Source organism: Dermacentor variabilis, chromosome 3 (assembly GCF_050947875.1).
Source record: "Dermacentor variabilis isolate Ectoservices chromosome 3, ASM5094787v1, whole genome shotgun sequence".
Taxonomy (NCBI): Eukaryota; Metazoa; Arthropoda; class Arachnida; order Ixodida; family Ixodidae; genus Dermacentor; species Dermacentor variabilis.
Genome location: NC_134570.1, coordinates 118183906 through 118209361, shown reverse-complemented (window position 1 = coordinate 118209361; position 25456 = coordinate 118183906). Strand labels below are relative to the sequence as shown.

Below are 25456 nucleotides of genomic sequence, written 5' to 3'. Positions count from 1 at the left end.
AAAATTCATTTGGCAACTTGGGCTATCGCTAAGCTCGCCAGCCACTCTATCTTTTGGGGCGACTTCACTGGGATCCAGCCACAGGGATGCTTATTTCGCAGTTTACAATTTTATTACAAAGACGCACAGTAATAGAGTATACCGTGCTGAATTTCTAAAATTATCAATAATTTCTATTATTTCACGTCTTTAGGTGGAATTATTTATCTAAAAATTCTTAACAATACATATATTTTTATTGCCAAACCATTTTTCTTTACTCCGACGCTATTCTATTACAATTTAGTTTTGTTTTATATGTAAACATACCGGAAACCACTTGCTTATTGGCCAGTCGCCCATAGTGGGTATGCGCCAGTGTTAAAGATTAAGACAAGATGATGAAGACGTACTCTCAGTGAAGGTGTTAGACGGAAACTGTGTGCTTCCATTAGATTAAACTCAATAGTTTTTGCGATACTGTATGTATAATAACGTGACTGGTGAAGCGTATGCAGGTAAACTGTTCCATGCAAAGTGACCAACAGGTAGCTCCCAATTTCTATCACGACACCTTCGAAGCTGACCTTTGGTGTAGCCAGCTACAATATTGTTTCAACTTCGTTATTAGTTATCATGCGCGCAAGAGTTATTGGAGTTACGCCCACATTACATCAACCCACAAGAATGTGAACATGGCAACAGTCACGCTAGAGTTTTTAAGTGCCGTTGCAGGCTACTTAGGGAACGAAGGATGGCGTTCGGTTACTCTTCGTCACTTTTTGGCATATTGCAAATGTTGGTTTCATACAATAGCACAGCATTTGTTTCATCTTATATACAACAATTCGTCACAATGAATGGATACAAACATATAACTTCGGCGCCGTACGACCACCCGGAGGCAAATGGACAAGCGGAACGGATGGTGTCGAAACGAAGATGGCACTCAATAAGCTGGCTAGTGGTAGTCACTCCTGCCAGCTGCCATGGTTATTTCTTTAAGCGGCATACAGCAACCACACACTGTAAACTCGAGTGGAATTATTGTTTAGTAGGCAGCTTCCATCTGATCTGGATGCTCTACAGCTTAGGAAATACACCGAAAAAGATAAGGTCAAGGACATGAGAACAGACTTTGCACCAGGGGGTCAAGCTCTGGATCAAGAACTCCCTCAACAACACCGCGTGGCTACTCACTGTAATAGTTGACGAGTGCGGCAAGAGCACAGTGGTATAGAGCAGGGGTTCCGAATTTGGGGCCCTGAAATAAGGGCTCCACCCTACGAGGAAGTCACCCCATTTCATCAGAAATAAATGTTTTTTCACTGTCTTCCGAAATTCGGTTCCCCAGACTACACCCTTCTACATACCAGCATTCCAGAGTGCCGCGAGCGGCCAAAACGAATCCGACCCTATCGCTTCTTCGGTGGATTTTTTACGTTAGAGCTTATATCTAAGTGTCAAAGCCATAAGCATATAGGCGGGAAAAAAACAGGGAGGGGTGGGGGTGGAGCAGTTCCTGGGCATTGTGGGAAGGCAGGTACAGTTTGGGAACGCCATATAAAACATGGCACGCCTAATACAGAGATTTATTGGTTTGGCTCTCACTGGCGTGAAGTTGATTTTAGAGCGAATCATTCTTTGCCTCTTTTACCCACTTTTCGGTCGCTGGGATGGCGTTGCTGCACGTGCCGCTGGGTTTCTTGCAACGCCACCAGATGGCGCTCGCTTCCGCACGTGCCGGCCAGCGCCGCCGCGGGCCGGTTTCTGCGCACGTTACGTGCTGGGATTACTTTACTATGCGGCAAAAAAATGCAAGTGCTGGGCTGTGGAGGTCGCGTGCAAACTGTGATAATGTCAACATTACAATCGTCAATAGCCTGAAGATAGCGGTTGGAGCTGGCGTCTCAAAAGCCTGCTGGCCACGTATGCAGAAGGGGCACGTAAACACGCGCCAGAAAAAAAAAAAATGTCCTTAGAGCGTGCACTCCCAGCGTCGAGGACACCCAGGTCCGAAAGAAGCATCGCGCGGAGCAGGAGCGTCTTCGCTACGCAGAGGAACGTGTTGCAGCCCGCGAATGTGTGTGTACAATGTATAGTAGCAATTTTATAATGTGTACATACAGATCCATGATAAATAATTGAATTACGTACAGCCCATAATTGAATTAAAGTTTAACGCTTGTGCGACGACACGATGTGCCCTGTGAAGCAATGATAATGCCCAACTCTCAGAGAATTATGAACAATTGTGAACAAGAACACATCAAGCAAGCGCGTCTCCCCGTGTGTTCCGTGAACTGCGCAGACAAACTGCAGTGGTGCACCAAACGTAACGTTTAGCATCAACTCACCGCTCTCGTATTGAACTAAACGCCGGAGAAATGACTCATTCGCCGCCAACATTACCGCTAATTATTGTCAGTCAAAGCAAACAGCATACAAAGCTTCCCTTATATCGGATCCCACAGTGCGTGGGATCCGCATGTTTATTTCGTCGACTTTTTATCTTATCGTTTGTGCATTTCAATATCTAATCGATTACATTTACCAAGCATTGCCCCACGAGAGCCTCTGATGAATTACTCAAAAGTAATCAATTATTTTCACTTTCCTTTCCTCCGAATTATTAACATTGCATATACACAGTAAACAGAACAGGCTGGCATGATACTTTCATTTCGTCCTTTGCAGCCCTTCACACAATGCTTATGTTTGCTATAAACTGCTTTTCAAAAAGTTTAATCGCTCATCTTCCCCCGTTTTTATCGTCATGACGTCATCACCGACTCTGAAAACCCGCTCGATGTACGCACTGGTGTGCGTGGTGTCCTCACGCATGCGCATCCTGCGTACAAGATTGAGGTTACTCGGCATCATGGTTCTATATATGAAGCGCAGCGCACCATTGTTGCCGATACATATAGAATACGCACCCGGTAGTGCCAATGAAAAGTCGCTAATCTAGACGTACCAGCACCGGTTCAATTCATCGGTCAACATCATGGTGGAGCGTTAAGATCAGAAAATAAACACTGAGCTCCTAAGTTTGCCTCTCTGAGCAACCCAGAGGTGACTATGTGGTACGATCTCGGGAGTTCTGCTGCAGTTCCCGTCGAATTCGGGTTCTGAAACCTGCGTTACATGTTAGAACTTGCCTCACCGATAAAGTAACTGGCTACGTGTAACTGGTTGCTGATAAAAGTCATTGAAATACAGTGCGCGTCACAGAATAGACAAAGTAATCATTAAATTAAATATTTATCAAAAATGTAATCGATTATAAGCAAATCATTATATTTAATTCGTAACGTACGGGCCCGATAAGCGCGCCCCCTCCTACTTTATGAGAAAAAGAAATAGCCTTGTTTCATGACACGCTATGATTTTGTCATGTGTCTGTGTATACCCATGCTAATTCTGGGGTGGATGTATAAAGCCTGCCGTTCTTCTAAGAAAAATTCAGTTGGCAATCAGGGCTTGTTCTATGGTACCTGTTTCTCTGTGTGTCCTTGTTTTAGTCGCGCTGTTTGAGCGTGGTTCTAAGCTCCAGTGTCTTACGTGCCGAAAACACCATCTGAATATTATTTACGCCGTAGAGGAACGAGTGCAAATTAATTTTGACCAACTTGGACTTCGCTAACGCGCACCATTATTTAAGTACACGAACGCGTAGGTATTCCACCCCCATGGGGAAGCCGTCGCCGGTATTGAACCCGCGATATCGGACTCAGCTGTGCAAAGCCATAGCCACTGAGAAGGGTCTATTTATTTCAACAGCGGTAAGCTTAATTCTTCATTGCGGCAATTCTTTATGAGTACGAAATGAGCTGTAGCTGTAACGGACGCCAGGTTTTATTTGTGAAGCCGTGGTACACTAAGGCTGACAATCGAAGTGCCTGAATGATATTTAATGTTGTAATAAATTGATCCAGTGGAAAACTCACGTCTATAATTTCAAGCATTAAGAAAGCTAAAAACGAGGTTTCATGCTTTCGTGCAAGAAACACATTGTCTCTATAAGGGCGTTCTGTTACTTGCTCAGCTTAGCTTTGCTACAAAAAGGCAAAGATACCGGACACCTAGATGACAAAATATTTAGTATAAATCTGCAAAACACTCCGAAATCATACAAATATCCTCGATTTTCAGTCTCTCTCATAGGAGCGCCACATAAGGGGAGTAGCTGTGGGATTTAACCTCCGTGGAATGGGGACAGAGTGGGATATTTCAGCGACACTGTAGCGAAATGGGCTCTCCAGATTAATGCTGGTAACTTGGCATTCTTCAACGTGCGCTGAAAGACTTCTACACGGATTCCTCTGCATTCCGCCGGCGATGCAATTCGCCCGCCGCGGATGGTAAACGAAGTCACGACTTCGCGCCTGTAGCAGCCCAACATTGCTGGGCTATTGAGGTGGCTAGCTACAGATTTCGCAAATGTATGCCGAGTGCATGAAACCCATTGTGTCGGCGTCGTCGCAAGAATGACGTCAACGAACAACGCAGGCACGAAGGAAGGCACATTTGTCCCGTAATTGACCGAACCGCGTAAAGCGCACGCGAGAACGAAAGCGTAACTCGGCAGGTTTTTTCATCGCTGCGTTATCTTCGTGCTGTCTTTTTTCTACCTGCACGCGTGCTAATGCCCTCTGCAGCGGCGACGAACGTGTTCCGGCGTGGTCTAGTGGCTAGGATATCTGGCTTTCACCCAGAAGGCCCGGGTTCGATTCCCGGCGTCGGAAGAGGTTTGGGTCTCATGGTGTAATGGTCAGCACTCTGGACTTTGAATCCAGCGATCTGAGTTCGAGTCTCGGTGAGGCCTTGTTCTTCCGTCGGCTTCGCTTTTGATTCCTGACTCATCTGGTAATTATCTGCAATTTCTCGAATAGCGGCTCCTGAATATTTCCGTTTAAGGGCATTGCCTTCGAATAATTAGCTTTTCATAACGTTCCTAGATTGGACGGATCAGAAGCTCATCAAGCCCTTGTTAATATTTCCTTATGGCTTTTCTATTAGGTGAAGTTATGCCTAACTCTCTGTGGCGGCGTAAACGCACAGCGAGTTCTTGCGAAGCCGCGGGACATGAAAGCATGATTTCCGAAGTGACAATGATATAGCATATCTTCGTATCTTAAGCAAGTACAACATTTACGTCTTGCAATGCGAGAATTAAACAAAACAAAGGCGAGTCAACAGCAGTTTACATCTAAGAAAGAGAAGCTCTTTTGGGGCGCCTTAGTGCACCACGCGGTCTGTTCCATGTTTTACCATATTTGTTGTTCGGGAGAAAAAAGAGGCTCCCGCAGAAGACCTTGTCTGTCTTCGACACCGAACACTGTTGAGTCATCTTAACTTCACCAGCGCCGTCTTACCCGGCGTTTCATAGAGCCATCGGCGTCGCACGAGGGATGACGTAGACGCTCGCGTCTACACGAGGCTCGAGCGTCTACGTCATCCCTCGTGCGACGCCGATGCTGCTGCCGCTACAAACCTAAGCTTTGATTGTATATACATTGTATACATTGCTTATACCGCTTAATGCTCTCACCGCAAGACGTAAACGTTCTGCGTGCTTAAGATACCAAGACATGCTATATAATACAGTCACTTCTGAAATCGCGCTTTGACATTCCGCAGTCTTGCAAGTACTCGGCGTTCACTTACGCGGGTGCATTGCGCGTGCATCAAGCATTTCCGCCACAGAGAGGTAAGCCTACCTCTACTCAATTGAAAAAGCCATAAAGAATCATTAACAAAGCGGTTGATGGTGTTTCTGATCCATCCAATCTAGGAACGCAAACTAAACGCTAATTATTCACAAGCAATGCCAACAAATGGAAATATTCAGGAGCCATTATTTGAGAGATCGCAATTAAGTGCCAGAAGAATCGGTAAATAAGAAGCGAACATGATGGAAAAAAAAGAGAGGTCTCACCGAGACTCGAACTCGGATCGCTGGATTCAAAGTCCAGAGTGCTGACCATTACACCATGAGACCCAAACATCTTCCGACGCCGGGAAACAATCCCGGGCCTTCTGGGTGCAAGCCAGATAACCTAGCCACTGCACCACGCCGGAACGCGTTCGTAGCACCTGCGGAGGGCCTAGGCCAGGCACGTACGGATATTAAAAAAAAAAAAACGGCAGCACGAATGTGGCGCAGCGATTAAAAAAACCTGCCGAGTTACGCTTTCGTTTTCGCGTGCGCGTCACGGGGCTCGGTCAATTACGGGATGCGTGTGGCTTCCTTCATGCCTGCGTTGTTTGTTGTCATTCTTGCGACGACGCACACACATTGGGTGTCATGCACTCGGAACACTTTGGCGGAATCTGGCACTGGCCACCTCGAAAGCCCGGTGGCGTTGGGCTGCTGCGGGCACGAAGACGCGAGTTCGATTCCCGATACGCGGCAGCCGCATTGCATCGGTGGCGGAATGAAGAGGAATCCGCGTACGATTCCTACAGCAAACATTGAAGAATGCCAAGTTACCAGCATTATTCCGGTGCCCTTCCCACTAAAGTGTCCCTTAAACCCCACATGCGCACTTCTCTTTGGGACGATAAATCCCACAGCTACTCCTCTTATTTAGTGCTCCAGTTAGAGAGACTGAAAATGGAGGATATTTGCATGATTTCCGAGTGTTCTGTAGCTTCATACGAAATATCTCAACATATCGATATCTGCGACCCTTGCCTTTGTGTATCAAACCAAAGTTGAGCAAGTAACAGAACGTTATTACTTATAATCTATATGTTGCATGGGCGCATGACAGCGCGTTTTTAGCTTTCCGAATGCTTAAAATTATTAACCTGAACTTTCTGCTGGATGAACATAAACTAACGTTCAATATCACACAGGCATCCGGAATATTGCACTTTAGCGTACCGCAGTTTCACACACACAAAAAAAGTCTGGCGTCCGTTACAGCTATAGTGTATTTAATCCGCATAAAATTTGCCATGACCACGCCTTAGGCTATGGCGTTGAGCTGCTCAGTGCGAGGTCGCGGGTTCATTCCCGGCTACAACAGCGGCATTCTGACGGGTGCAGAAAGCGGAAGCGCTCGTGTACTGTGACTGCGGTGCACGTTCGCGAACCCTATCTGGTCAAAATTATTTCCCACTACGGCGTGCCTCATAATCAGAGCGTGTTTTTGGCAAGTAAAACCCTACAATTCAGAACTGTGCTCGAACAGCGCGACTAATAGAAGGGCATGCAGATTAACAAATGCCACCGAACAACCACTGACTGCCAGCTCAATTTAAAGAACATCAGCCTTTACTCGGGGGGATCATTTGTAAGTTTTTCACAATTTTTACAAGTCGTCTCTTGCACATATCATATTCCCATTCTTTGAGCAGAATTATTCAGAGTAGGGTACATTATTTGCCCGAGAAATGAAAACATATATTCTATTAATGAAGAAAACAACGCTAAGCACCTTCTTGAGTTTGTGCTTCATGGCACATACTGCGATTTAATAATTGTTGCCGGTGAACTTGCAAAGTATATCCACGTGGAATGAATTCCTATAAAGACACTAGTCTCAAGATACGCGCCCTCAAACTCGCCCTAAACATGCACAGTTGTGACATGTTTACCAAGATATCCTTTAATGAATTGAAGTACGAAAGCAACTGGAACGCCCGTGTATTTTGTTCCACAATCCGGGAAATAATATCTCGCAAATGGCTTCAGCGTGGAAATTCATTTCACGTGGAGAACTCTTGAATCTTCACCGAATTCAGATCATAAATTGCAATGTGGGCCGTAAGGCAAATTATTAAGGAATTAATTTGTATCTTCTAATTAGTCTAACATATGCTTCGATTTGTCGTGTTAGTAATGTACATCTTTTCGAATGATGCAGCTCAGGGATAAAAAGTATGGTGTCTGCCACAGACGATTTTCAAGAAAACTCCGAAAAACTTACAAATTGTCATCCTGTATGTGTTTCCCAGAATCGGAAAGCGTGAACAAAAACCTATATATGACAAACTGGTAAGTCATGCAATACGGCTAATTTTTTTCGGATAAAGCAACAGTTATGTCTTGCTTCATCACAAGTATATCCAACCATTATAAGGCGGAATGTCTCTATTGTTTCTTTTTCCCTCTTAGTTTCTTTCTCTTTCTCTAGGAACTTCGTCGTATGAAGCATGGGGTTATGAGTGCACTTTTCGCAGTGGCCCACCAAATGGCTTCCATACCTATTATAGACACTGTTGCAGTGCTGACATGATCGATCATTAAAACACCGTCCCGTTTGTCCTGTATTTGCTTTACAAAAACACTGCGGCATCAGACAAATAATGTTGCGCGTGCAGTCAGTGAACCTAGTTGCATAATTAGTGCTGCACTGGAGCCTATTATGCTTTTTCATACGATTGCACAGAGTACATAGCTTAAAAAGGGCACTGAAAAGTAATTTCCCATCATGTCGGTTGGATACTTTCTTTAATTTGTTGCATAACTTGTCCCACCTCCTGAACTGGTATCTCGTCTTATTCCTTTTTTCCCTGCGTGATGGTTCGAAACTTCCTAGTTTTTGTTTCGGCACAATGGTTTCAAATACTTAAGAGATGAGGGAACGGGGAAGGCCTGCTTCCGGGAACCGCGATGTCTGAGTCGATGAACTTTGCTAAATGTCGTGGTTGTATGACTTCTTCCGTGCTGCCTGGATACACGTGACCGGTATGCCCCTCGTAATCAGCTTAAGTTATTCACTACTATAGGGCAGCATGCTTTTCTTAGATGACGGCTCATAGACACAGGATACTGGCTCCTCCAAAGAAAAACCGAAGTTAGGTCAAGGAACTGCATGCGATCTTCTAACTGAATTTCATGACATCAATAACAAGCCAGGGAGATCTTTAAAATTAAATTATGGGGATTTTACGTGCCAAAACCACTTTCTGATTATGAGGCACGCCGTAGTGGAGGACTCCGGAAATTTTGACCACCTGGGGTTCTTTAACGTGCACCTAAATCTAAGTACACGGGTGTTTTCGCATTTCGCCCCCATCGAGATGCGGCCGCCGTGGCCGGGTTTCGATCCCGCGACCTCGTGCTCAGCAGCCTAACACCATAGCCATTGAGCAACCACGGCGGGTAAGCCAGGGAGATCAATTACCAAAACGATTGATCGTGCTTTTGTTACGCCAAATCTAGGAACACCGACGAAAAGCAAACTATTCACAAGCAACGCCCATAAATGGAAATATTCAGGCGCCGTTATTCCAGAGATTGCAAATGAGTGCCAGAAGAACCGTCACTTAAAAAGTGAACCCGTTGGGAAGAAAACGTAAGGTCTCACCGAGACTCGAACTCGGATCGCTGGATTCAAAGTCCAGAGTGCTGACCATTACACCATGAGACCCAAACCTCTTCCGACGCCGGGAATCGAACCCGGGCCTTCTGGGTGAAAGCCAGATATCCTAGCCACTAGACCACGCCGGAACACGTTCGTCGCAGCTGCGTAGGGCCTAGGCTATACGCACGGATGGATATAAAAACGGAGACAGCGTAGCAATAAACACAACAGCTGCCGAGTCTACCGTCGGCGCCACGTTAAGTGTATGAGAAACAGGCGGCTTCTGTCTAAGGAAACCAGCGCCGGCTAAGAAACGCTACGGCAGTTTGTACCTCCAATTCAAAATTTGCTAATGTCGTCCGATAGGGAAGCCATGAAAATAAAGCGGTACCGCCAACGAAAACAGACACGCGTCCGTATCAACGCTTCATCGCTTGATAAACTCTGGAGCGTGCGGCCACGTTCTGACCGTAGCAATGCACATTACGAGGAGGGCATGGGCTGAGTTCTGAATTTGCTGACGCGCGATATAAGCATGTCCAAATAAAAACTTTTCTACGCCCACCACGTTGTGCGCTACGGCACTGCTGCTAGTACGGGGAACTTGTGCGCTGGTTGCCTATTGGGATAATTGTAGCGACGCTGCAGATTAACGTTCCTATATATATATATATATATATATATATATATATATATATATATATATATATATATATATATAGAGAGAGAGAGAGAGAGAGAGAGAGAGAAAATCTGGATCCGGGCAAATACAGACAGTGATGTAGACGCGCGGATGAAGCGATTTATTGACCTTTAGGCCGGGGTCAGGCCTTCATCCGAATACAATGCATGGCACAGGTACAGTTTATATACATGGGCATAGCAATCAGATGCAGATATGTAAACATAAAACCCGAAGAAAACGCGCAAGTAGAATGCGTGTCAGTCGTTCTGATCAACAGTTCATACATGTCTAAACAGATGGCGTTTGCAAACACATCATTTCAATATGCGCACAACATATGAAATTCAACAGAATAACTAGGTGACGGCAAAAAACGTCACCGAATATGTGTTATGTTACCGATAAATAACAAAGACTGAAAAGAAAAGCGAAAAATACTGACGTGCTAGTAAAAGGGCAATACAGTGCCGCACTGGTAAGAAAGAAGGGAAAAGAGGGAAGATGTGACGGGCTATGTGGCGAGGCAACTCAATTTTCCAACACTTGCATTCAAACCACACGCGAGGGTATCAAACTAATATATTAGAAAGGATTCACAGGCTTCTCTGTAATAATTTGAACGAAATCCCGATTCAAGCAACGTGACTTTCATTTTATCAAATGAGTGGTCAAGGAGATGTATGTGTTTTGAGGTAGGTAGTTTGGGCAACGTATGAGCGTGGGATTCGTGATTGTTAAAGTGCAATCTAAAAGGCCCTCTCTTTGTCCAATATACTGTTTCTTGCAAAGTATGCATTCCAGCATATATATTAAGTTTTTGGTATCGCATTTGTAATCGCGTTTCATTTTTAAATGAAAGATTGAAGCCGTACTAGTTTTCTGCTGCGATGTACACATGTAGGGTATAGTTTGCATCGCGATTTTCGGCAAGGATGGCTTCCGATAATGTCAGGGTAGTTATTCTTAGATGAAGATGATCGTATATCTCGAATATTTCTAGCTCTACGGTATACTATTTTAGGCGGTTCAGCGAAGATGTCTTTGACGCGCTCACTTTGCATTAGGATATTTGGTCCTTCTTTAATACATCTAAAACATGCGGGTCTGACGCAGATTGGGTTAGGACAAGATTTGTCTGGGTTGATTAAGTCGGTTACAGAAGCATCCTACGGTCATGCACGTCTGCGCGTTTTATTGCGTCAAATATTAGTTATGGTGGATAATTTTGTTTGACTAAAGCATTCTTTAGGGCTGCGCAATTTTTTTGAGACCGGATTGTTCAGAGCCGATTATTTCGAACCGTAAGGCATGACTATAAGTTACGCTAGTCTTACAATGTTTAACGTGGTTACCATCCAAGTGCAAGTATTGATATTGGTCTGTTGGTTTTTTGTACAAAGCAGTAGATAGTTTATCATTTAGCACAGAAACGCTGAAGTTAATAGTAGATGCAGAATACGATATGGACGGACGGGCATTGTTAAAGCCAGAAATGAAGGAAAGCAGCTCCTGTTCACCATGTGACTAAATCATGAAAAACAACTTGCCGCAGGTAGGGAACGATCGCGAAATACGAAGGTTGCGAGATAGTTCCCCTCCTACGGGAAGTTGTTTATTCATCCACTTTCATTTCCAAATCTTTATCGTTTCTTTATTTCATTTATTAGGCACAAGTAATTTCTCCTTTGTTGTCCTTGGTGTCAGTGTGTGTTAACTTCTTATGATATGACTAATAGAAAATCGGGCCCCTCGGTTAACCCCCTTTCTTCTCGTTTATTACATAACGAGGGTCCTGAATCCGGCAACATTGGCGCCTTTAGGTAGCATGTGGGGGTTTATTGACCAGTTGCCTTCACCTAAAAAAGATCACGTTCTCTTGACGCCTGCGGCAGAAAGTTTGTTTCACATCCGCTGCCAAGGTCTGTGAGTGGTGGCGCTGGCTAACACTCCCAGGTTTCTACTAGCAAACATAAACACCCGAGAAAGTGGATGGGGAAACGGCGCCACGGCAGCTCAATTGGTAGAGGATCCCACGCGAAATGCGAAGGTTGTGGAATCGTTCCCCACCTGCGGCAAATCGTTTGTTCATCCACTATCATTTCCATAAATTTATCGTTTCTTGATTTCATTTATTAAGCACAAGTAATTTCCCCTTTCTTGTCCTTGGTGTCAATGCTAGTTGGCTTCTTATGATATATGAGTATCACAAATAGTATAATAATGGTTATTAGTATGTTATAATTGTTTAGTAATACACCATTATAATGAAAATATTATTATGAATTAGTATAATTTTGGAATTCTTCCAACTCTCTGGTACACATGAAGTCGAGAGGCATTGCTTATAAAGAGACGCAAGCTTTTCAAGCACGATATCTCCTCCACCTTTGTTTAAATCTACTGTCATTCCATTCTGCTGTTTCTCCCCTAGTCATATCTTGCAAGGCCCTTCTAACTTCATCGCTAGTTATAGAAGTAGCCTCTGCTACCTTTTCATGACTACTTCGAATGTAGGTAGCGTGGCTGCTCTGCGTACTGTACATCTCAGTACAGAACTCGTTTGCAGCTTTTGAGAAGGCTTAGCTCCGGTGCTCCTATCTAAATAGATGTAAATGGAGAACTAAAGTTTTCGGCAACCACTGCACCAAATTTGGCTAAGCTTGTTGCATTTAAAAGAACTTAAAGACTACGGATTGTCGTTCTTGAATTTTTGATTTTGGTCAGAAATATTTAATAAAATTGGCAAAAATTAAAAAAAGATTACCAAAATGAAACGATCACGTTTATAACTTTGTGACTCAGCAAGAAAAGATGATATCATAATTTTGAGACTTGCATCTGATACTACATCTAAAGCGGACAAAACTAATGTGTTACACAAGAATCTAAAAAAAATTCAGTAATATGGAAATACAGCTTTTGCGGAACTCTTGTGCACAATGTAACAAATTCACGTAAAATATATATTGGCAAGTCATTTGTCCGCTTTGAATGGTCTAATAGATACCGTTTACAGTACTATAATATCTGTTCTTGACGCAGAGATATTTTTTTATATACTTCGTGCGCCTACTTTTTTCGAACTTGCGAATTCTTTAAAAAATATTTGTAACAGAATTTAGGCACTAAACCGAAATTCCGCTTGCAGCAGTCACTAGAATTTAAGTTTCTCTCTCAAATTCAACAATTTTCATCAAAATTGGTCCTAGGGTTATCTCAGAAAAGCGTTTTTGCGTTTTACATGTGTTCGAATAAACCGCGTTGGAGCTGGGATCGAGCTAAAGCTTCCTCTTAATATATTGTGAAACTTGCTGGTGACATTACCCTGCTTATCTTTCAGTGCATACATGCTGCCTTGTCATATGCCAAGTTTTCTTCCAATTGATTTCATGCTACGGCCATCTTCTACTGCTTCCTTCAATCTTTCCCACGTTGTAATTGGGAATATTCCTTACCGTCTTCTTGTTGATAATTTCGCCAGTTCAGCGAATTCTGTATGATCTCTTGAGTTGAACACTTTAATGCCTTGTCGTTTCTTCATTAGGTACTTTGTATTTTGGGAAAATTTACTTATTGGTTGCTTGGTGCATTAACTCCACTTGTAACCTCCCTGTCGTTCCTCCCCTTTTCTCTCTCTCTCTCTCTCTGAAACCTGCCTAATCATGGTTTTATGGATTACCTCTATGTTATGTTGAAGTCCATGCTCCAAAGCTGCATATTTATTTAAGATCACCAGCATGAATTCGTCTGTTTATGCCCTTACTGCGGCGAGGCTGCAGTGTTTCTTCTTGACTAATTTTACTTTTTTTCTCTTCAAATTGAGATAAATTCTAAGCCTCACTAAGCTATGGTCACTGCCCTTTATTGTACCTAACACTTATACATACTGCACTATGCTGGAAACGGCAGTGAGCATGAAATCTATTTAATTTCTTGTTTCTCCGTTAGGGCATTTTGAGGTACAATTCCTGTTGCTCCACTTCCTTAAGGTAGTATTCATTACTCAGAGCCTATTCCTTTCCGCTCATTCTACCCACATCTCTCCTCTAGTCTTCCTAGAATCGATGTCGTAATTGCGAATTGCTTTTTATCCAACCTGCCTTTCCCCCACTTTTGCATGGAAGTTGCCCATAACAACCGTATACTGAGTTTGTCCTTTTCTCATCGCTAATTCAACAGCTTCATACATCTGTTCTATTTCTTCATCATCAAGACTGGAGGTTTTAGCGTAGGCTTGTAATACCTTTATTCTATAGCTGCTATTCAGCTTTATTACCATGACTGCTATCCTCTCATTTGTGCTATAGAATTCATCAATGTTGCCCGCTGTGTTCTTATGGATTAGAAATCCTACCCTGTATTCTCTTTTATCTGGAGGACCCCTGTAGCAGAGGATTTGGCCTTACGTCAACACTGTATAAGCCTCACTTGTTCTTCTAACCTCACTAAAGCTAGTAGTATCCCACGCAATGCCTAATAATTCCTCACAGAGGTCGGCTAAGCTAGCTTCACTCGAGAGGGTTCGCATGTCAAACGCTGCCAGGCTCAGTTACCAGTGTTGGCCTATACCGATCCAGAGATTCTTAGCACCATCATCCACGTCGCAGGACTGACCGCTGCCTTGGCCAGGTGCTCCACATCCGTCCGGGACTGAGGGCCTTGTGTTAATTGATGGAGTCTGAGGTAGGTAGCGGCGGCATTCTGCTCAGGGGAAGGCAATTCCTATCCAAAGTGTGTGGATAAATAATTATTATGTTTAATATAAACGTAGAAATAATCAAGTAAAGGGAAAGGAAAGAACGAAAAGATAAGTTGCCGCCGCCGGGGACTGAACCCCATATTCCGCTATGCTGTGCTTTACCAAATATGCTACCCGACGCCCTTTCTCCGGATCCTTCCTTGAGTATTTTTGTACAACGGCAGCCTAGGAGTCTTCGCCAGCACCGCTCAAAGCCAAATTGGTGGACGTGGAACGCCCTTGAGGCCGCAGGAGGCGTGTGTCATCTGCTTTCCAAGACTATATTGGTCACTAGCAGTCGCCTTATTTTTAGCATGTGAAATGTTATGGTATTGTTTCTTCGGCATTGAATGGGGATCTTATATCGCCTCCAGAGCCATTTGCTTGTCGATCATACTCCGCTGTTATTGAGATTTTTCCATCCACTCGTAGCTGGAAACATTGAACAGTACACGAAGGCGTAGAGAACTTTCGTACGAAACTATAAAACACTCCTAAATTGTTCAAAATATCCTCGATTCTCACAGTCAGTGAAAGAAATTTCAATACCAGATTAAAAAAAAAAAGGTGATCTTGTCTTTCAACGCTTCGAAGCTTATGATAGGCGCTCTAATGAAAGGGCTGTCAATTAGATTTGACAACGTCGGATACCTTGTCGTCCATCAAAGCTTGGTGCACGAATCATTTTGCATCATGAAATGAGCTCGCCGCGGCTACGCATCGAATTCGCGTCTTTGTCTACAGCAGGTCATCGCCATAGCCAATGTTGGGGCTAATAGCAATTTCTCCCACTCTATTCCATGCAGCTCTTATCGGTCGACTTACCTCAGTGATAACACGGATGTAGCGTCACTCTGATCTCTGGCGAAGCGCGAAGACCAATAATATTGGCATACAATCGTTATACGACCCCGGCCCAGATTTGCGAAGCAGTATATATATAAAAGCGTTAGTGTGCAGCGTCGCTACAATTATCCCAATAGGCAACCAGCGCTCAAATTCCCCGTACTAGCATCAGTGCCGTAGCACACAACGTGGTGGGCGTAGAAAAGTTTTTCTTTCGACATGCTTCTATTTCGCGTCAGCAAATTCACAACTCAGCCCATACGCTCCTCGGAATGCGCATTGCTACGGTCAGAACGTGGCCGCACGCTCCAGAATTTATCAAGCGATGAAGCGTTGATACGGACGCGCGTCTGTCGTCGTTGGTGGTATCGCTTTATTTGATGGCGTCCTTATCAGACGACATGAGCAAACTTTGAGTCGGAGGTACAAACTTCCGTAGCGTCTCTTAGTCACCCCTTGTTTCTTTAGACAGAAGCCGCCTGTATCTCATGCACTTAACGTGGCGCCGACGGTAGACTCGGCAGCTGTTGTGTTTATTGCTACGCTGTCTCCCTTTTTATATCCATCCGTGCGTATAGCCTAGGCCCTCCGCACCTGCGACTAACGCGTTCCGGCGTGGTCTAGTGGCTAGGATATCTGGCTTTCACCCAGAAGGCCCGGGTTCGATTCCCGGCGTCGGAAGAGGTTTGGGTCTCATGGTGTAATGGTCAGCACTCTGGACTTTGAATCCAGCGATCCGAGTTCGAGTCTCGGTGAGACCTTAGCCTTTTTTTCCAGCGGGTTCGCTTTTTAATTGACGGTTCTTCTGGCACTTATTAGCGATCTCTGGAATAACGGCGCCTGAATATTTCCATTTATGGGCGTTGCTTGCGAATAATTTGCTAATTTGAATAATTAGCCAGCGTTCGTACATTTGGCGGAACAAAAGCGCGATCAATCGTTATGGTAAATAATCTCCCTGGCTTGTTATTGAAGTTATAAAATTATGTTACAAAATCGCATGCAGATCTCTGACCTTACTTTCGTTTTTATTTGGGGGAGCCAGTATCCTAGGTGTATGAGCCATGATCTAAAAAAACCATGTTACCATATGACAGCGAATATTCTAAACTAATTACGAGGGGCATACGGGTCCACGTGTATCCAGGCAGCACTGAAGAAGCCATGCAACCACGATATTTAACACAGTTCATCGACTCAGACATCGCGGTTCCGGAAAGCAGGTGTTCCCCGTTCTCTCATTCCTTAAGTATGTGAAAGTATCATGCAGAAAGAAAAAACTAGCAAGTTTCGAAGCAGCACGCAAAGAAAAACAAGGCGAGATGGCAGTTCAGGTGGTGCTTCGCGTGCAGCAAAAGTTATGCGACAATTGAATGAAAGTATCCAACCGACATGATGGGAATTTACTTTGCACTGCCCTTTTTAAGCTTTGTGCTCTGCGCAGTCGTATGAAAAAGTATAATGGGCTGCAGCGTACCACCAATTATGCAACTAGGTTCACTGACTGCACACGCAACGTGATTTGTCTGATACCGCAGAGTTCTCGTAAAGGTAATGCAGGACAAACGCGAGAGTGTTTTAATGATCGATCATGTCAGCACTGCAACAGCTTCCAGAATGGGTATGGAAATCATTTGGTGGGTCATTGAAATAACTGCGCATATAATTCCATGCTTCATACGATGAAGTTCCAAGAGAAAGGGAAAAAGAACTAAGAGGGAAAAGAAACAATAGAGACATCTTGTCTTATAGTGGTTGGATATACTAGTGATAAAGCAAGAGATAGCTGTTGCTTTATCAGAAAAAAAAGTAGCAGTATTGCATGACTTACCAGTTTTTCATATATATATGCATTTGCTTATGCATTCGGGTTCTTAGAAAGACATACCGGATAACAATTTGCAAGTTTTAGGGAGTTTTTTGAAAATCGCCTGGGGCAGACATCCTACCTTTTCTCCTTGAGCTGCATCATTCGAAAAGGTGGACATTACTAGCACGACAAATCGAAACATATTTTAGACTAATTAAAAAATACAAATTAATTCCTTAATTTTTTGCCTTACGGCCCACATTGCAATTTATGATCTGAATTCGGTGAAGATTCAAGAGGTCTCCACGTGAAATGAATTTCCACGCTGAAGACATTTGCGAGATATTATTTCCCGGATTGTGGAACAAAATACACGGGCGTTCCAGTTGCTTTCGTACTTCCATTCATTAAAGGATATCTTGTTAAACATGTCACAACTGTGCATGTTTAGGGCGAGTTTGAGGGCGCGTATCTTGAGACTAGTGTCTTTATAGGAATTCATTCTACGTGGATATACTTTGCAAGTTCACCGGCAACAATAATTAAATCGCAGTATGTGCCATGAAGCACAAAATCAAGAAGGTGCTTAGCGTTATTTTCTTCATTATTAGAATATATGTTTTGATTTCTCGTGCAAATAATGTCCACTACTCTGAATAATTCTGCTGAAAGAATAGGAATATGATATGTGCAACAGACGACTTTTAAAAATTCCGATAAACTTACAAATGTTCCCCCCGAGTAAAGGCTGATGTTCTTTAAATCAAAACTGAGCTGGCAGTCAGTGGTTGTTCTGTGGCATTTGTTAACCTGCATGCCCTTCTAGTAGTCGCGCTGTTCGAGCACAGTTCGGAATTGCAGGGTTTTACTTGCCAAAAACTAGCTCTCATTATGAGGCACGCCGTAGTGGGAAATAATTTTTTCCAGATCGGTTTCGCGAACGTGCACCGCAATCATGTACAAGAGCTTCCGCTTTCTGCACTCGTCAGAATGCCGCTGTTGTAGCCGGGAATGAACCCGCGACCTTGGACTGAACAGCTCAACGCCATAGACGCTTAGATGGGTCTATTTATTTCAGCAACTGTATGCCTAAGGCGCGGTCGTGGCAATTTTTATGCGGACTAAATGCACTATAGCTGTAACGGACGCCAGACTTTTTTTGTGTGTGTGAAACTGCGGTACGCTAAAGTGCAATATTCCAGATGCCTGTGTGATATTGAACGTTATCTTATCTTGATCCAGCAGAAAGTTCAGGCTAATAATTTTAAGCATTCGTCAAGCTAAAAACGCGGTATCATGCGTCCACGCAACATATATAAGTGATGGCGTTCTGTTACTTGCTCAACGTTGGTTTGATACACAAAGGCAAGGGTCGCAGATATGGAGATGTTGAGATATTTCGTATGAAGCTACAGAACACTCGGAAATCATACAATTATCCTCGATTTTCAGTGTCTCTAACTGGAGCGCTAAATAAAAGGAGCAGCTGTGGGATTTATCGTCCCCAAGAGAAGTGCACATGTGGGGTTTGAGGGACACTTTAGTGGGAAGGGCTTCCGGAATAATGCTAGTAACTTGGCATTCTTCAACGTGCGCTGTAGGAATCGCACGCGGATCCCTCTGCATTTCGCCACCGATGCAATGCGGCTGCCGCGTATCGGGAATCGAACTCGCGACTTCGTGCCTGCAGGAGCCCAACGCCACTGGGCTATCGAGGTGGCCAGTGCCAGATTTCGGCAAAGTGTTCCGAGTGCATAAAACCCCATGTGTTTGCGTCGTCGCAAGAATGACAACAAACAACGCAGACTTGAAGGAAGCCACACGCATCCCGTAATTGACCGAGCCCCGTGACGCGCACGCGAAAACGAAAGCGTAACTCGGCAGGTTTTTTTAATCGCTGCGCTATATTCGTGCTGCCGTTTTTTTCTTTTTTTTTTTAATATCCATACGTGCCTAGCATAGGCCCTCCGCAGGTGCGACGAACGCGTTCCGGCGTGGTCCAGTGGCTAGGTTATCTGGCTTTCACCCAGAGGGCCTGGGTTCGTTTCCCGGCGATGGAAGATGTTTGGGTCTCATGGTGTAATGGTCAGCACTCTAGACTTCGAATCCAGCGATCCGAGTTTGAGTCTTGGTGAGACCCATTTATTCCGTCGGGTTCTCTATTAGTTCCTGATTCAACGGGTAGTTATCTGAGATCCTTGGAATAGCGGCTCCGGAATGTTTCCGTTCATCGGTACTGCTTGTACTGTAATTAGCTTTTCGTTAGCGTTCGTAGATTAGACAGGTCAGAATCACCATCAACCGCTTTGTTAATTATTCTTTATGGCCTTTCCAATTAGGTAGAGGTATGCTTAACGCTCTGTGGCGGCAATGTTTCATGCACACAGAATACGCCATCGTAAACGCACGGCGAGTTCTTACGAAGCCGCGGGACGAGAAAGCGCGATTTCGTATCTTAAGCAAGCACAACATTCACGTTTTGAAGCGCGAGCATTACGCTAATAAATTCAGAGCTATTCCACTCCATGAAGGTGGATGACCAGCAGAGCTGCATATAGGTTGAAGAACTATATTGATTTAAAAATAAGGACACATACTACAGTGAATTGATGATTTCTTTCCACGGTATCTTATTTTGTCACAAATATGTCTGTGGCTTTGTGGTCGCTATGGTATAGCGTCATGTGCTCTGCGGCGACACTGGAAAGGTTCATCGCCAACGTCAAGTCTATAAAGGAACGATGACGTGTGGTAGGCAGACCGATGTTTGTATAGCCGTGAATGCGCAACCTTTCCAACCACTTTGCGTCGGGCCGAGACAAGTCCACGTTGAAATCATTCACGATTGGGATGGCGGTGCGGTCCATAGGGGTGATCCAACCAAAGGCCAGAATCACAACGTTCTCCAGGTCCCCTTTAGGCGTGGCAGCAGGAACGTAACCTGTAGCGACAACGATTCCGTCCTGGGTCTGCACGGCACACACGTTGGCGCACTTCGTGACAACTACTTGTTCCGCAGTGGGCAACACATACAAAGTGACAAACTTGCAGCCAGTCTTTTCGTATAGGGCTACGCCGCCCGCCCGAGAGTCGATGTTTTCCTTTTACGTAGACTACATGACCGCGCCATCTGCCAACGATACACAAATGACGAGTGGACAGCAGGCACCGCGGCTCTAACGCGAACGCCGGCGTCGCGCAGGTGTTGAGTGGAGAGGGTACGCCGGCGCTATAAAGCGAGCGCCACGACACAAAACGTGACCACGTTTCACCCTTTTGGACACTTTCCGTCATTAAACCCAACTGCGGTACATACGGCGATACGCTTTGTGTACGTATATCAATATAGACGCTGAAACGGTTTCTCTGCTACGCGCTCGGTCTACGCCATCGGTCTATGCCATCGTTCTACGCACGCAACGAACCGCCAGAACCTAGCGTATAACAGCTCCGCTGTAGAAAGGTGAGTCAATAGTGGTTGACGTCGTAGACGGACAATGTCTTTCGGGGTGCATTAGTGTACGATGCGGTTTGTTTTAGCATATTTCTTATTCGGGAAAGAAGAAAGGATCCCGCAGAACACCTTGTCTACCTTCGACGCCAAGCACTGCTTCATATTGCGCCTCTCAACATAACCTTTACTTTACTGCATTTTTCAGACTGCACTACCTTCGAGATCGGACCACAGTTGTCGGGGAGTAAAGCCGCACTTTCAGTAGCGCTTTTACGCCCGCGTCGCTGGAACGAGAGCACCGGGGCTTCATTTCGTCCTTGTTTCGACAATTGCGCATCATTGCTGCTCCGTAAATCGCTCCGCACTCTCTTGGTCCGTCTTCTTTTATTCCAAGCTTCAGTTTGACGTCTTCCACGGGCGGGTACAGGCTCTAGAACGCCTCAAGTGGTACAATTTACGAGACAAAAGTTATCAGATACCCGGATTCCACAAACCTCTCATCGATCTGAACTCGTCAATGAAGACATTGTCTTCAGTCTTGTCAGCACGTGTTCATTCAAGAAACGGGTTGTTAACAGAGGCATTATTGTACGCTCGGAAGGGAGCTTTCCTCGAAAACGGCAAGTATGTCAGATAGCAAAGGCTTTAGAGAAAATTTAGAACTTTTGAGAAGGTTGTCTCTGAGGCGGTAATCTTCGTTTATTACTCTTATACCATAGGCATTTCACACCGTGTCTTGTGGTATTTCGTATAGTCATGCAAAAAGAATCGACAGCAGGACCTCTTGTGTTCTGTTGACAACTACACTGACAGTGTTTACTCGGATATAGTTAATAGCTAATCGGCGAAAAAGCACAGCAATTACATTATAAAGAAAATGATTTGTCAACCTAGAAGGCTTCGAAAACATTCGTTTGCAAACATTGCTCAAATACTGGAAAATAGGTAGAAACATGTTGGATTGCATTAAGACACCGGCGCTGAATTTCCAAAAATGGCTTTTTTTGTTCATTTCATGCAGTAATAATGAACACTTTTCAACAGAATGATTTTCAACAGATTGGAACAAATGACACGAAAGTCAAGGCCGGCCTGGCGAGCTTGCTTGCCAAAGGGAAGTAGTCAGTAAATATGTAAATAGTCGCTTTCGATCTTAGCGTAAGACCTGCATTTTAAAAACAATATAATATCGCACAATAAAAAGAGTTAATTCAATATTGGTGCACTTCTTTTCCTTGTTGCACTGCATGATCCGGCATTAGTGGAATTGCTTCATTTTTTTCTGTTTATGCAACATATGAGAGCGCAGCTGGTTCTGGAGAATCAATAATCTATTGACATGCATGCATAAGCGCAGATGAGAAGCAGCAAGTGCACATGCATAATATATATTCAAAAACTTTTTTGCAGCCATATACGAAAATTTAAACTTGTAGATAGCTCGCAGATTTCATTTAAGCGAATGCATTGAATGTAACTGTAATATTTCTTAAATGTGCATGTGCACAAATGCTCATACAGGCTTACATAAAGATTCACGGCTACATGCATTTGAGATTTTTCGTCTGCTTGCATCCGTATCCATGATTTTCTATGTACAGTTCTCTACGTAAGTTGCCATATGCATTGTGGATGCAATACATTTTCGTAGACATTTTCAACCCCCCGCAGCGAGTGCTTATATAACAATCATATTAAAAGTGCCTGCTGAAACATAGGTGGCAAAATGTGGTATATATAGCTAGTATATAGGCGGTTCCAGCTATTTTAACCAAGCAGGGGTGAATAAAAATAAAAGAATAAAAGAAAACATGGTGCAAGGTATACTATTACACAAAAACCATAGGTCAGACCTCTCACGGCTGAACCATAGGTCTTGAAATTAGATCTTATTGCACCGTCTTTTGAAAATATTATTTTTAGTTGAACAGCTTCGCATAATTTATGTTAGCTGGGAGACTCTGTATCGACAATAGTCAACAAAAATTGTAAGGCTAAATTCTGCAGGTTGTTTCAGCTACCTTGGACGAAGTAATAAGAAAGAAACATCGGCGCTAAGCGTGTCCAATTGGCGTAGTATTGTTCTGAGCCATATGTATCGCGTCATGCTATTTTTCTACTCCGCCAAGCTGGGTAATTAACAAAGATGACTTAACTTCCTAAATGCTAATTCTAGCGAAAAATCTCCAATACAAGTGTTGCAGTGCTTGTTTAGTAACATCGGAATATTTCATCTATGCTAAGTGTTCAATTTTTTTTCCAGTCTTTCTTTAAAGTGCGCGAAATCTAAAAAAAAGAATATACTACGTGATTGCCGGTTAAAGTGCCGCGTTTTTAGTACCCTGAATTGTAAACTGAACAAATTAGCAAAGGCTCCTCCGCGCCCAGAGACCAATTGAAGAGGCTGTCGGTGACTACGATAGACGTTCAGTGACAAAAGGACCGTTGCCGTCCTAAGAAAAAAATTCTTCAACGCAAAAGCGACCGCCACCATCGGCAGACAGCGAGACGCACCAGGACGTACTCGGCCACATCAGAGAGGACGATGATGTGGCCGAGCGATGATGGCCGATGATGTGGCCGATGATGTGATGCCAGACGCCGCGTTCCTAGCAGAAAGCCCGCCTTCGTGCTCAGTGTTCGCCGTGAGCGTTTCCAGGTAAGCATTGCGGCTCCCACAACCCACAACCTTCGCATGCGAAACCACAACTTCCGCATGCGAAGTTTGTGGGTTCGGTTCCCACCTGCGGCAAGTTGTTTTCTCATTCACTTTAATTTCCATTAATTTACCGTTTCTTTATTTCATTTATTAAGCACTAGTAATTTCCCCTATATTGTCCATGGTGTCAGTGTTTGTTGGCTTCTTATGATATGACTATACATATACATATATATATATATATATATATATATATATATATATATATATATATATATATATATATATATATATATATGTATATATATATATGTGTGTGTGTGTGTGTGTGTGTGTGTGTGCGTGCGTGTAGCCTCTGTATTATGAGAGGGATGAACGAATGCGTTTTTTGTTTGCTATGGAGGTATGATCCATCGGTGATCATTATAGTTTTTGATGACGCAAAAATGCACATAAATCACAAAATGCACTTCTCTTAAATCATATAAAGAATATTCCGGCATGATTTCAATATTCTAGACATTGAAGTTCACATTTTGCCATTATTTTAGAAATATTTGCTTCTATAGAAGAAATGAAGCGTCCCAGCATTCGGGTACTCCGTTTACCTTGTAATGTTGTTTGGCTATGTCGTGCTGAACATGCAACCTCTCATTGTCCGTGTTCTTTTGTGTTGTCCCTCCATAAGGGCAGCCTATTCGGTTTTTCTTTTTTCAGGGTGATGCGGTCATACTTCTCTCCGTTAAGGTTGACTACATCTTCTTTTGTAATCTCAAGATCTTGTCGCCCACCAGGTGACCCTTTATTCGAAGTGACGACGATTACACCAGCCTGCATGTTGCAAACCGTACTTAGAAGTAAAGCCAAACTAGATTTAAATTGTGGAGCGTGAGACTAGAACTGTAATTTAGACGTGTGATGAAAATATTGTGAAGAATTTTGATAAAATAAGTTAACGTAAATTACTTCTAAGCATACGAAAAACCGCCTGCTTCTTGGCCAATCCCCCATAGTGGATATGCGCCACTGTCTGGAATACAAGACAAGACAAACCGTACTTGCGAGTTGTGTCAGCTTCTGTTGAGATTTACCTGCCGTGGTTGCTTAGTAGCTATGGTGGTCGGCTGCTGAGCGGGAGGTAACGGGATCGAATCCCGGCCACGGTGGCGGCATTGCGATGGGGGCGAACTACGAAAACACTCGTCTGCTTAAATTTGGGTGCACGTTAAAGTACTCCAGGTAGTCCAAATTTCCGGAGTCCCCCACTATGGTGTGCCTCATAATCAGAAAGCGGTTTTGCAACGTAAAACCCGATAATTTTTGCTGTTCAAATTTCATCGTCAGCATTTAAGATTACACTTCATGGAGAAATTAGCCAAGAAAGGTAGCGCCTAAAGAAAAAAAGAAAACAAACTACCTGCATGGCTACTGAAAAAGCCGATAGACCAGCTGTGTCATGGTCAACGTTGTTTCTTTCATTTTCATTCATGCTCGTCTACAACGTGCGGTTAAAAAAGGAAAAGGTTTGGCTTTCACTCACTCCAAATTTCGGTGCTGTTATAGAGTACGAACATTAGTTCTGCGTTATGCACGAAAACTTGACGGCCACCTATACTGTGAGTATTCTACGTGTGTAACCTACTTGTGTGTTTTGCTTGCGTAACACTGTGAACATCCTGTGTAATTGAGTTTAACAAGTCAATATTTCCTAAATTCACGAAACTCACTAAGGACGCTACTCAAAATGTGCTTGACGCAGGAACTCACTTGCACATATATTCGGCTTGTTAATCAACAGATCGTCCCTTCCATTTTTGATAGGTTGGGTTGTTCTTTAGGGTAGTGATCTCTGCTGCGGCAAAAGTCCTTTGAAACGAGTCGAGACAATGGCGCCGTTATGTATCTCCGTTTCGGAGATGTTGCGCAGCGATGCTTGACAGAGCACTCGCTCGCGCAGATGCAGCC

At 43.8% G+C, this 25456-nt stretch overlaps 7 non-coding genes across 7 annotated transcripts; 4 read left to right on the top strand and 3 right to left on the bottom strand.

Moving 5' to 3' along the window:
* Positions 1 to 4655: 4655 nt before the first annotated feature.
* Positions 4656 to 4727, top strand: TRNAE-UUC (transfer RNA glutamic acid (anticodon UUC)). Its single transcript has one exon. It is a non-coding gene; the product is annotated as a tRNA-Glu (tRNA).
* Positions 4728 to 4735: 8 nt separating this feature from the next.
* On the top strand, positions 4736 to 4807 carry TRNAQ-UUG (transfer RNA glutamine (anticodon UUG)). The gene has a single exon. It is a non-coding gene; the product is annotated as a tRNA-Gln (tRNA).
* Positions 4808 to 5911: 1104 nt separating this feature from the next.
* TRNAQ-UUG (transfer RNA glutamine (anticodon UUG)) lies at positions 5912 to 5983 on the bottom strand. Its single transcript has one exon. It is a non-coding gene; the product is annotated as a tRNA-Gln (tRNA).
* Positions 5984 to 9293: 3310 nt separating this feature from the next.
* TRNAQ-UUG (transfer RNA glutamine (anticodon UUG)) lies at positions 9294 to 9365 on the bottom strand. Its single transcript has one exon. It is a non-coding gene; the product is annotated as a tRNA-Gln (tRNA).
* Positions 9366 to 9373: 8 nt separating this feature from the next.
* Positions 9374 to 9445, bottom strand: TRNAE-UUC (transfer RNA glutamic acid (anticodon UUC)). Its single transcript has one exon. It is a non-coding gene; the product is annotated as a tRNA-Glu (tRNA).
* Positions 9446 to 16177: 6732 nt separating this feature from the next.
* TRNAE-UUC (transfer RNA glutamic acid (anticodon UUC)) lies at positions 16178 to 16249 on the top strand. The gene has a single exon. It is a non-coding gene; the product is annotated as a tRNA-Glu (tRNA).
* An 8-nt stretch (positions 16250 to 16257) lies between these two features.
* On the top strand, positions 16258 to 16329 carry TRNAQ-UUG (transfer RNA glutamine (anticodon UUG)). Its single transcript has one exon. It is a non-coding gene; the product is annotated as a tRNA-Gln (tRNA).
* The last annotated feature ends 9127 nt before the right edge of the window (positions 16330 to 25456 follow it).